We start from the raw sequence: 11,015 nt of genomic DNA on the forward strand, positions 1-11,015 counted from the left end.
CTCATTCTTGCGATTCTTTTTCGCAGCCGCGAATTAAGATCCGATGGCGGCTCGTTTGCCACACCGCAAAGCCACGGTTTTGATTCCGCCTGACGTTTAGGGGACTCGGAAATCGTTCAGGATCCAGGCCAGCGATCGCCGGTTCGCGGAGATGAAAGTATGCTTTGAACGATACAGATGCCGCGTAGCGTTTCTGGGAGTTTGGTGTTTGTTTGATCATACAGGATGGATTGTGAAATTTTTTATTGTTTTCGCAGGATAGAATTTTCACATCTTTTTCGAACCTTTCATTGAAGCGATTTTTTAAGAAATATTGTCTGATGATCGTTGGCTTAAAGCGTTAGAATTAAAGGACAGCACACTGTGAAGTTTCTTCATAAATTATAAACTATCAAAAAATTTTAATAGAAAAAGTCTATACATTTAAATGCAGTCAAGAATGACAGCAAAATGTCCATGTCGAATAATCTGTTCACATAAAATGCAGATTTACACACGCGATACGAACGCAACGATTAAACGAGCACAAGAGGAGCATCAAACAGTGCAAAAGATTGAACGGTTCTGTCGACAAAGCCAAGACACGCGCGTGCCATCTAGCGAGCCAAAACTTGCGGAATCCGACTAATTAAAATCCGAAGCCGCCGCTCCCTCCGCCTCAAATTTCAGACTCAATTTAATCTCGCGCGCCCCACTCGATCACCGGGGATCGCGAATCGCCAATTTTTCCAAGCACCATACGTGCCGGAGCCGCTCGTTACCATGATTTATCGCGGATACCTGAGAATCGAGCGGCATCCGTCAACCTGGGCAGGCGGGTTTCCGCGTTTCGCATAAATATATCCGGTCGCGTGGCGAATCGGCCCGATTAGTCAGGAATCGTCGCCAAAATTCGGCAAACCGTTCGTCGGGCAGTCGATCAGCCCGGCCGCTTTGCGGATTCCGCGCGAGAAACGCTTCTAGCTCTCTTACAGCCAGATCCAGGCGATACCGGTGCACAATGTACCGAACAATCGTAAATCCCCGGTCATCGTTGTCGTTGATTAGTATTAGCTCGGCTCCCGGCCGCGAATTATGACCGGAGCAGCTGGCGCCGGCCGCTTACAGCGCAGTATTTTGGATACTTTGTTGAAAATTTGCGAAATCCGATACGATCCGCGTACGCATTTAGAGAAAATGCAGACCACCCTTCGGGGTATCCCGAAGATCTACTATTTCCGCGAGATGAACGCGCTGGAATTATCGGTGCTACTATATCGGGGCTTCCCGCTGTGCTTCTGGTCGAGCAAAATCGAATATTGCAAATTCTGCACGGTATAACTCTTGTACTCGTTCAGTGCACACCCTGTAATTTCATTAACAATGTATTACGATTACAATAATCTTGAATGATCAACTCATCCACATTATGCAGTGCACAAGTATCCTTTACCGAACAATCTCCACTTTTATAAACACTGTTTAAACCGAATGTTGGAACCGTAGTTTCCAGGATAAAGCTGAATGGAAAAAATTGTCTACCTGGGTCTGTACAGACCCAATGCTAACACCACAAGTCTTCGCGAAGCCCGTTTTAACAGGAGATTGTAAATGATTTGCAAAAATGACGGAAACTTCTCGGAGACGAGACAAAGATTGACTAGGCGGCACGAGAACGTATCAGTTAATTACGGTGTTGTGATTATTAATTAACGCGACGTAAAAACCTCGGTGGCAGCGGCCGCAGCCTATTTCGAGAGCCATCGGATTCTTCGCGCGATACGTTCCAGCGTATAATAGAGGCATTTTCCGCTCGAGAGGGGAGCTCGCCGAGAATTAATGAAGGCGAACGCCAGCTAACACGCCGTGCAGCTTCAGTTTTAGGAGAATCAGCCGAGTTGTCCTGCGCGACGGTATTCTTGACTCGATCTCGTTGGTTATGAACAGAGAGTGAGAGAGAGAGAGAGAGAGAAAGTTCTTCGACAAAGCCAGTTTCTTTTGATCATTCTTTCACACTCGGGATCACGCGCAAAGGAGCGAAATCGTCGAGCTTTTTGCCCCAGCGAGAAGAGAACGAAACCGGGAAAGATCGAGGCAAACAGTCGCATAATTTGATCAAACGCGTTTCCGTTCCCGTGTCTCGTTCGACCGAGAATCCTATTTAGCACCTCTTTAATCCTTCCGCTGCTGCGACAATTATCCTTCCGGATTTAACATCACAGACTCCCCTGAGAGTCGCGACACATTTCTCTGCGCGGCGATAGCGGCATTATCTTTGGTAGAGTTCGAGATTTCCAGGTTCATTTCCTGCGCGAACGCTTGGGGGGAATATAATCGACCATTTTCGGAGGTTTACTGTTCATTAAGCAGGTGCTTGCTCGGAGATTTGTGGATTTTTCGTACGTCGAGATTCTTTGTATTCTGGTTAATTGCTTTAAAATATCGTCTAGAACATCTTCCTAAAATTCGGACTCTTTTGGCAATAAGCGTTTTCCTCGAGAAGCGTTTCAACACTTTGAGGGCCGCATGTCCCAAGAATGAGAGAATAAAAATTAATTTTCCAAGTGTATCCAATTTTCTTAGGTACTACTTTTCAGGTATATTTAGTTATCTTAGCAAACCAAAATTTTTCATTTTCGACAAACTCTGTGAAATCACGTTTTGACCAGCTTTTCGAGCCAAGTGGTCCACTGCGCGTCGCAGGAGGCCAAAGGACCGACATCCCTTGCTCCAGCGACTACCCGTCGGCGTCTGCGTGGAATTAAGGCTGAGCAACGATTACCGGTCGATCTCGGATCGAGAGTCGCGATAAATACATCCCGTAAGGACCAAGGACCAGGACCGGCGTCCCGTTTAGCTCCTGGGATGGGCGAGGAGGAATCGGGCAAGTGGATCAGATCGCAGTTAGGGAACGCAAAGGAGGGAATCTTTTAATTTGACGCACCATAAAGCACGCCTAGCCGGTTTCCATGGGATCCCCGGGTCTCGCCGATGGTGTGACAGTTGGTACCTACATTGTATATGATATGGTGCTGCCCGGCCCCCCATGGGAGGTCACGGGTGACACCGTAGCGTGTCGTATCGCTGCAATAATAACGCGTAAGCGATACTCTCTCTCGGCCCTGCGTACCCCCGTAGCCTAATGCGATATATTATATATGTACCCGACGACCCTTTTGCGCGGTTCCACCCGACCCCCGTGCACGTATAACACTCGTGCGTGGGTGTGCGGCATTTATACACATGAGAGTCGACGCGACCGACACCGTAATCACCTCCTTTGGGCCCTATTCGCTAGCTAGCACGCGTCCTTTCGAAATCGTCCGCCACCTTCGCGTCGATTTATCCGGAAAGCTGTGTCGTCATTAGCTCCATTATGAGCCCCGTTACGAGTATTGTTCGCTGGCACCGTAGCCAACCCCTCCCCGAATATCTTTGCGACGAATATCTGATCGCATGAGGGTGTAAATTGTCGCGACCTGAAGGCCGCCGAGCATCATCTGCGAGCGAGATCGCCGAGGGTAAGATACGACAGATTGCGGCTCGAAAATGATCGCTTGATTGGGGACTAACAAACTTGGGGACTGAGGTTACATTTTGAAGACATGCGATAAGCCGGAGACCATGAATGAGTAGACTATAGTTTAATTCCTTTTCTTACTTGAAGATCGAAAATATTTAATCGCCTGCTTGAGCACTAGTAATTGAAACCTCCAATTAAAAATTGTGCATGAATGTTTGAACCTCTGTGAGTCCGTAGAACTTGAAACAGTAGAGGATCGATCGTGTTAAGATTGTAAATTAATAGAGGCTTTTAGTTTCCTTTTTTGTTTTAAGAACAAATTGCACACGGTTTCGTTAGAAAATAATTGCACATTGAGAGTCACTGAGCTTCGAATTTTTGGCTGTAAAATATGCAAATGAGTGCCTGACACTTTTGATCAATTGAAGAACTGAATACCGAAAAAGATTTTCAGTGATTATTAGTCCCTTTAGTCCCTTCCATCCCCCTAAAGTAAAACTCGAAGTATTGTAACAATAAGAAAATATTTGTATCGCTTTAGTGAAAATAATATCTGCAAAAGTTACTTTAGCTTCCCTGTTCCCGAAGAGGTGATGTCGAGAACAATTGATATAGTTCGTGAAATAATTACCACTGCAATTGCATTTAATTTCCTCGTCCGCTTTAAAGCACCAGCATCATAAATTACGGAGCATTTTTGCAGTATTATTTGCACCGGTGGAAAATTTTCGAATTAATTGAAATGTTAATCAGTGCGAGAATTATAGCAGTCGTAATTGCACGCTTTGACTTCTTCTTACCCCGTTGATTGTTTGATAACGGCGTTCTGTCAACGTCAATCGCGGCGCAATAATCGTGCGCAAAGGGGCAGTTAATAATTAATGTTAATCGATGCTCGATACAGTATAGGAAGTGGTAATTGCGAGCGAGTAATCGACGGCAATTAGCATGGCCGTGATTACGCGCTACAGGTCAATTATATTGTTACGATCGTGGAAAAGTGTTATACAGCTGTCCAAGAGAAAAGACAGACAGCGAGAGAGAGAGAGAGAGAGAGAGAGAGAGAGAGAGAGAGAGAGAGAGAGAGAGAGAAGAGAGAATGGCGTAAAGAAAATAACGTTTCCCCGGTTCGAATTTTTCTCTCAAAAAGGAAGCCGAGCGGTCCGTGGAAACTAAGCTCTTAATTAAGAGGATAATTACCTCCCGCGAGGAGCCGCTCCATCGGAAATAGAGCGGCGGCTGCTAGGCAGAAGTATCTTAGCGCGGTTGTCGCTAAGGTTACTGAAGTATAACGGTCATACATCATTCTGTTCTCCGCGAACCTAATTTCCGCTCGTGTCACGCGTAATTTCATCTACTTTTTCAAGACTTCCCCGATCTCTAATTAGGGGTAAACGATCAATCACTCGGCTGCGGGATGAATCAAAGTGGAACATTCTTAATGAGACATACATCACGGATCGCGTGGCCGATACCGAGAGCCGTCCGGACACCACGGGTTCGGTTTTCATTTTCAGATGGTTCCCGATCGAGCAAGAAATAATTGGACACGGGGAGCAACGAGGGAAGAAAAAAACTGTCGAACGATTTCACGATCCATTTCTCCTGCTCTCGGTGCCCGATAATGGATCTTTAATCATAACCGTATTCCGACGGATTATTGCCGCAGATGTTTATTTTATCAGATCCGATCGTCATGTCGGAAATTCGCTTCGGGGGTGAATCTGTCTTTCGTGGGCACAGTCGTTTTAAACACGGTGTTATTAAATATCATACAAAATGTTGGATAAGAGGAACACGTCTTGCAATACAAATGTAATAAAATCAAACAATCCCAGAAAATGGATAAATTTTCACCCCGAGCAACATACAAGTGTTAATATACACAAATGTTTGAATTGTAAAAATGCGCGAATGCAATAATACAGAAAGATCCTCGGTCTATAAATGATTAACATCTTGTTGACAAAGACTATTGACCTATATTGACGTCAAAAAAAAACAGCACTCGTAAGCGGAAGACGGAGAAATTCTCACTGTTGGAGTAGCGATTTTCATATTGTCCAAATTCCACGAAGAACCCCGGTCCAGTAATAACGAGGACCTAATTGCGAGCAAATGCTAATAGCGCCACGATCATGTCCCATTCTTCGTTGAATTCCGGAAGCGGTCATCTTCCCCCTCTGCTCGAACAGATTACCCCGTTCAGGTCCAAACACCCAATTAAGACCCGATCCAACGAAAAAATCCTCGTGAAAGATACCGGGGTTCCAAGCCAGCAGTCCTCGCGTCTCTCTCAATTAGCATCCCCTAACGAGTGCACCGGTGGATGTTCGCGGGGGGGGGGAGGGGGGCCGTTGGCTCCGAGTTCGGAGCTCGGGGGCCAGAAAAGGCGGTCTTCGGTATCGATGCCCGGAAAACGAGTCCGGGTAAACAGACCGCGGATAAACGCCGTGGAGACCGGCGGAGGAATATTCCAGTCATGCGTCACGGGGTTAAGGAGAGGGCGTGCTGGCCGCATTGATTTACGTAGAGAGGAGGACAGGACGTCGGGAGGAAGACCGTTCGTGGGGGGGAGGGAGGGTTCGTTGCGGAAGAGAGGGGTTCGAGGGGCACGGGGAACGCGAGGAACAGGTGGAGAGAAAAGGGAGTCCGTAGAATCCGAAGCCACGTAATCGGAATAGTCGATTCCATCCCCCTTTTCCTCCGGAGGCACGCCGCCCTCTTTCCTGGTCCTCCCTTCGCCGTCAACCTCACCGTTCGTCCCTTTCTCTTCTTCGTTTCGTATCCTCCTCTCTCACTCTTCTTCGTTCTGTGTCCCTCTCTACCATTCTGTTCCCATCTTTCTCACTGTTCGTGTCTTTCTCTCTCCACCTTTCCGACACCCCCTTGGTCGCGTGGATACGTGGTCGAACCACCGCGAGGATACCGTATAATTATCGGATGCCAGGTACCTCGAACGCTCTCGGCCGGTTTTAATTGGCCAATTATCGTGGCGCCAATAGAGGTGGTGCCGTCGGTCCAGATAGGCGTGAAACTTTTGGGGTGGCCGGCGTACAACGAGCGACAACACAGCGCGACTTTTCTCTCTGACGAGAGTATCTTTTGGCATCGCTGGCCCTGCTAGGGGCTCGTGCTGGGAAGATCGACGCTGTTACGCGCGCGCGAACGCTCGCCTATGTGTCAACCAACCCCCCCTGTACTCCTCTTCAACCCCCCAGGTTTGTCCGTGTGTGTGCGTGCCCGTGTGTATGGAGGACGTGTGCGCACGTGTGTGCGGGGAACGGACGCGGAGCGAACGGGATCGGGATCAGAATCGGGAGCACGAACGGGCGCAAATTGGTCACGGCTGGTCTGTTCGATCTCCGTTCCAAACTACACCCCACCCTCTTCGGGCTACCTTCTCTATCGTCCTCTCTCTACGGCACCAAGCCCCCTCTCGTCCCCGCTCCCTATCATCTCTTATTCTATATTTACGTCTTTCTCTGTCGCCTCGTCAGCTAGAATAGCGGTGTCCTCTTCCGGGATAGCTCCTACCCCCCATCGGTGTCTCTATCGATCTATCTTGCTCTAGCTACAGTCTAGCACCGCTGCCACCCTCTCTCGCTCCACTTTAGCCGGTCTAGCCATCTATCTAACCAGCTAGCTTGCTCCTCGACTCGTGCACCGTTTCAGAACTATTAGGAACGCTCGCCTAAACCCACATCACTTTGCCAGGTAGGGTAATCCGGCGGTGTGCTCACCTGCAACCCCTTCCGCCTCGGTTCCTCGATACTTGATGGCCGGCTCGCTTCTTTTCGTTCTTTAGCGGGGCACACGGGACACTGAGCGATTGTTTGCGACCTGTGTGCATTCCTTATCGAGCATTTCGGTTATGGTTTTGGATAGACGCGGGTGGGATCGTGGGGTGGCTGGGCGGTGCCCTTTAGGACAATTTCGACGTACCCTGTACTCCATATTTTGCAAAAATTTGACAGTCGTGATGAGTAGATTGCGGATTTTCTGCAATTGCAACAAAAATGAGGTTGCGAAGCGTAAAGTCATCGTCGCTCCTCAGGCCCACTTGCACCCTTAGCAGGCTTAGGCACCGCGTCCTTGAAAGATGTTACTTTTCGACAACAGACTACCGTGCTGATTTACTTTGAATTAGTCTTGAAAAATGATTCTTTACAAACCTCAGTGCACGTTTACTCTGATTCTAGTTTTCTAGTTTCCTTTTGCAATAATTGTGTTGTACCAAATGGAAGCTGAAAAATCTTTCTCCACGCAACAACCCCAGATGAAATTATTGGATTACGTTATTGAGGGTGAATTGTTGGTTTACGATTCACGTTTCTGTTTCTATTAACAAATGATCAACCATGTGCCATAAACTCCCAAAAATTATAGAATAATCGCCGGTATGTACTAGTGTAGCCAGCAATGACCCTAGACTGAACATGAGCAATCATGCTCTGAGCTGCCCTCTGGGACCACAGTTCATCCCGAAAGCTGGCGAAAAATGAGATATCAAACCACTGTCTGTAAATCTTCCTCTGTTAGTAAAAAGTGTCCAGCTGTAAAAGTGTTTCGCTGTGCTTAATCTCGTCGGGGGTACAACGCAGCCCCCAATCATCGCCTAGGTCTGCGGTGCACCCTCCGCTGTCGCTCGGTCGTATAAGAAGGCTTTTGTCGCGGGTAGACATAGTTAAAACGAGCATCAACGTTGCCGCGTTGGCACGCGAGGACGCGGGCGAGCGGGCGAAGCGGACGCGCACGGCCACATTGTCGGTGTAAATTTTTAATTAAGCTTTGGTGGCTGGCTGCAAATTGAGCTGCAGCCGGCGCGCCGGCATTCAATGCAGTAAATGCACCGTGCACGCCGTACGTGTCATTTACGAATTAAATTAATTTGTTAGTTCTTATGCGGTGGCGGACCGACCGGGGCAGGCACAGCGAAATAAATTTACGATAATGCTCATTAGCCGGCCGCGGTCCGCACACGCGGAAATTAGTCGCGGGCACACACACAGACACGCACGCACGCAAGTTCCCAAATCTACGCGTACACACAAAGACGCACACAAATTTCCAAGCATACATACACATCGTCCAACCGGGAAATCATGGCCGCGAGAGAGTGAGAGAGGAGAGCGACGCGATTACTCCCACCGACGTGCCGGGAACATCTGTACACGAAAGTAAAACGCGCCGATCGACCGGGCAGGCCGGCCGGTCGGTCGGATTATAAATATTTGATCGGCTTCATTACGTTATCAATCGGCGGGGCCCGCGCGGTACGCCTATCGTCACAGGTTATTAGCGGCGGGATTCATGTTCGGGACACGGCCGACGACGCAGACGACGACGCTTCTAAATTTAACCGACGACGACGGTCGGAATCGGGGAATAAAAGACTCGTGAGAGAACGGTGCATTAATCATTCAAGGACGTGTAACGAGCATCTGCTAGACGACGGCGATATTTCCAGCGGAAATCACCATGGGATCGTGTCGATCATCGAACGACCTTATCTCCTGGTGTCCTCTTCGCTGGCCAGATCGAACAACCAACCCTCGGGGTGGGTGGAGAACTTGTCTTTCGATTACGAGACACGCTTGTATAGAACCTTCTCCCTGGCGATCTCCTTCCGTCGATTGTTACGTAATTTTAAGATACCCAGCTCGTCCCCGTTAATTGGAAAGTCCGGCGGGAGCGTTTGCGTAACTTTCGCCCCGGCAGCTGGCTATTAATACTGGCGGGACGCGATCGTCACAGTTGATCGGCCATTGAACGATCGGACGACAGGTCGGTCGGGCCGCAGAATGGGCGGAGAACCGGCGTGTATCTCTTCAATTTCGTGGAAAGAATCGATCATCGGGGGGCCAGAATAGCGGCGTCAATCTCGCCGAGCGATTGGCCCTGAGCTAACTCGATGATGATCGGAGGGTAGCTCTGGGACGAGGACGAGCCGAACGCACATGCCTGTGCCGCGAGAGAGATCGACGATATCCAACGTGAACGGAGAGAAAAAATGAAAACCAGAGGGAAGAAGAGAGAGAAAGAGGCGGTGGAGGGAGACAAAGGGTGGAAAAATAAAGAGGGAGGGAGAGAGAGAGAGAGTGAGTAGCGGTTGGTAGAGACAAAGAGGAACAGGGGTGGAGAGGGAGGGCTCGGTATTGCAGGCTCATCCGCCGGTTACGTTCGATTGGCTGGCAGGGCGGTAGGCCAGCAATTACCTAAATGGTCGGGTAAACAATATCCGTGCGCCGAGTTAAGAGCGGCGGCGGTAGCAGCAACAGCAGCACCAGCACCAGCACTAGCAGCAGCAGCAGCGCACACTACCAGCACACCGGGAGCAACGGCTACATTGACTGGCTCTGCTATCCGTCGGTCAGACGGATGGAGTTGGTCCAGGTTGGCTGCTGGCATCGGAAGCGACCGTCGGAGGACGCCGGAACAGAGGCGAGCGAGAGAAAGAGATTTCTGGAGAGAGAATGAAGACGAAGTCCGCAGATATCTGCCTCGATAGCTACCTAGCTGGTCTAGCTACCTACCTAGCCAACGCGATTATACTCCGAGCACGATTACTGTACACAACGGATCCTAGAATGCGCCGCCCCCTCCTCTCTCCCTCCCTGCCATCTATCGACGGCGCCTTTCACACACCAAGATGATCGGCAAACCCGGCGGCGTTTCGTGATCACGGATAGATACCGGAGGCCGAGAACGAGTTGAGCGTGCGACGATTCCACACATCCTCTCGGCCACCGTTGAACGACGGCAACGTGCGTGGAGGGAAAACCGTTCCTCCATCGACGGCGACGGCAACGGCAACGGCAACGGCGGCGGCGGCGGCGGCGGCTGCGTCGGTGGCGGCGGTGGTGGTTAAATCAAAGACAAACCACTTTAGCCGTCCGGGGGAGGGGTGGAGAGAGAAAGAGAGAGCGAGAGAGGGAATCGGTAGAGAGGCGAGGGTGGGTCGGTCGGAGTCGAGCAGAGGGAGGAAAAGGTAGACTCTGTGTGTACATACCCGAGTATCTGGCGAAAGCTCGCTCGTGGGGCCGCGAAACGTCTGCACGCGGCTCCGTTTCGTGTTCGTGCCCGTCCATTCAGCCCGCTCCCTCTCTGTCTGGGTGCATCTTCGTGATCGTGTACGTCCGCAAGCGCCACGGACAAGAGGGTAGCACGTGTGTGCGCGCAACCCCCGACGGGAACACTACGGCTCACGCCCACCGCACCACGGCCGGAGCTTTCTGGTAAGCGGGCCGGGGTTGGCCACGCCCACTGTGGGCGGAGCCGGTACCCCCACCGTCGCGTTCCGCTGCCGCTTTCCGCCGTGACTACGGTCCGACGTCGGCTCCTCGGTACTAATAATACGCCGATATACCACCTATTCAGCCACCATGGCTCTACGCGGAGGTCCCGAGAGCAGGTTTTACGGGACGCGCGCCGCCGCGTCTGTCTACCGAAGACACTGCTAATCGCGCGGCCACGCTGATCTCTCTCTTGACCCGGTGAACGGCTGTTTGTT

The sequence above is a fragment of the Halictus rubicundus genome, chromosome 10, assembly GCF_050948215.1.
Source record: "Halictus rubicundus isolate RS-2024b chromosome 10, iyHalRubi1_principal, whole genome shotgun sequence".
Lineage (NCBI taxonomy): Eukaryota > Metazoa > Arthropoda > Insecta > Hymenoptera > Halictidae > Halictus > Halictus rubicundus.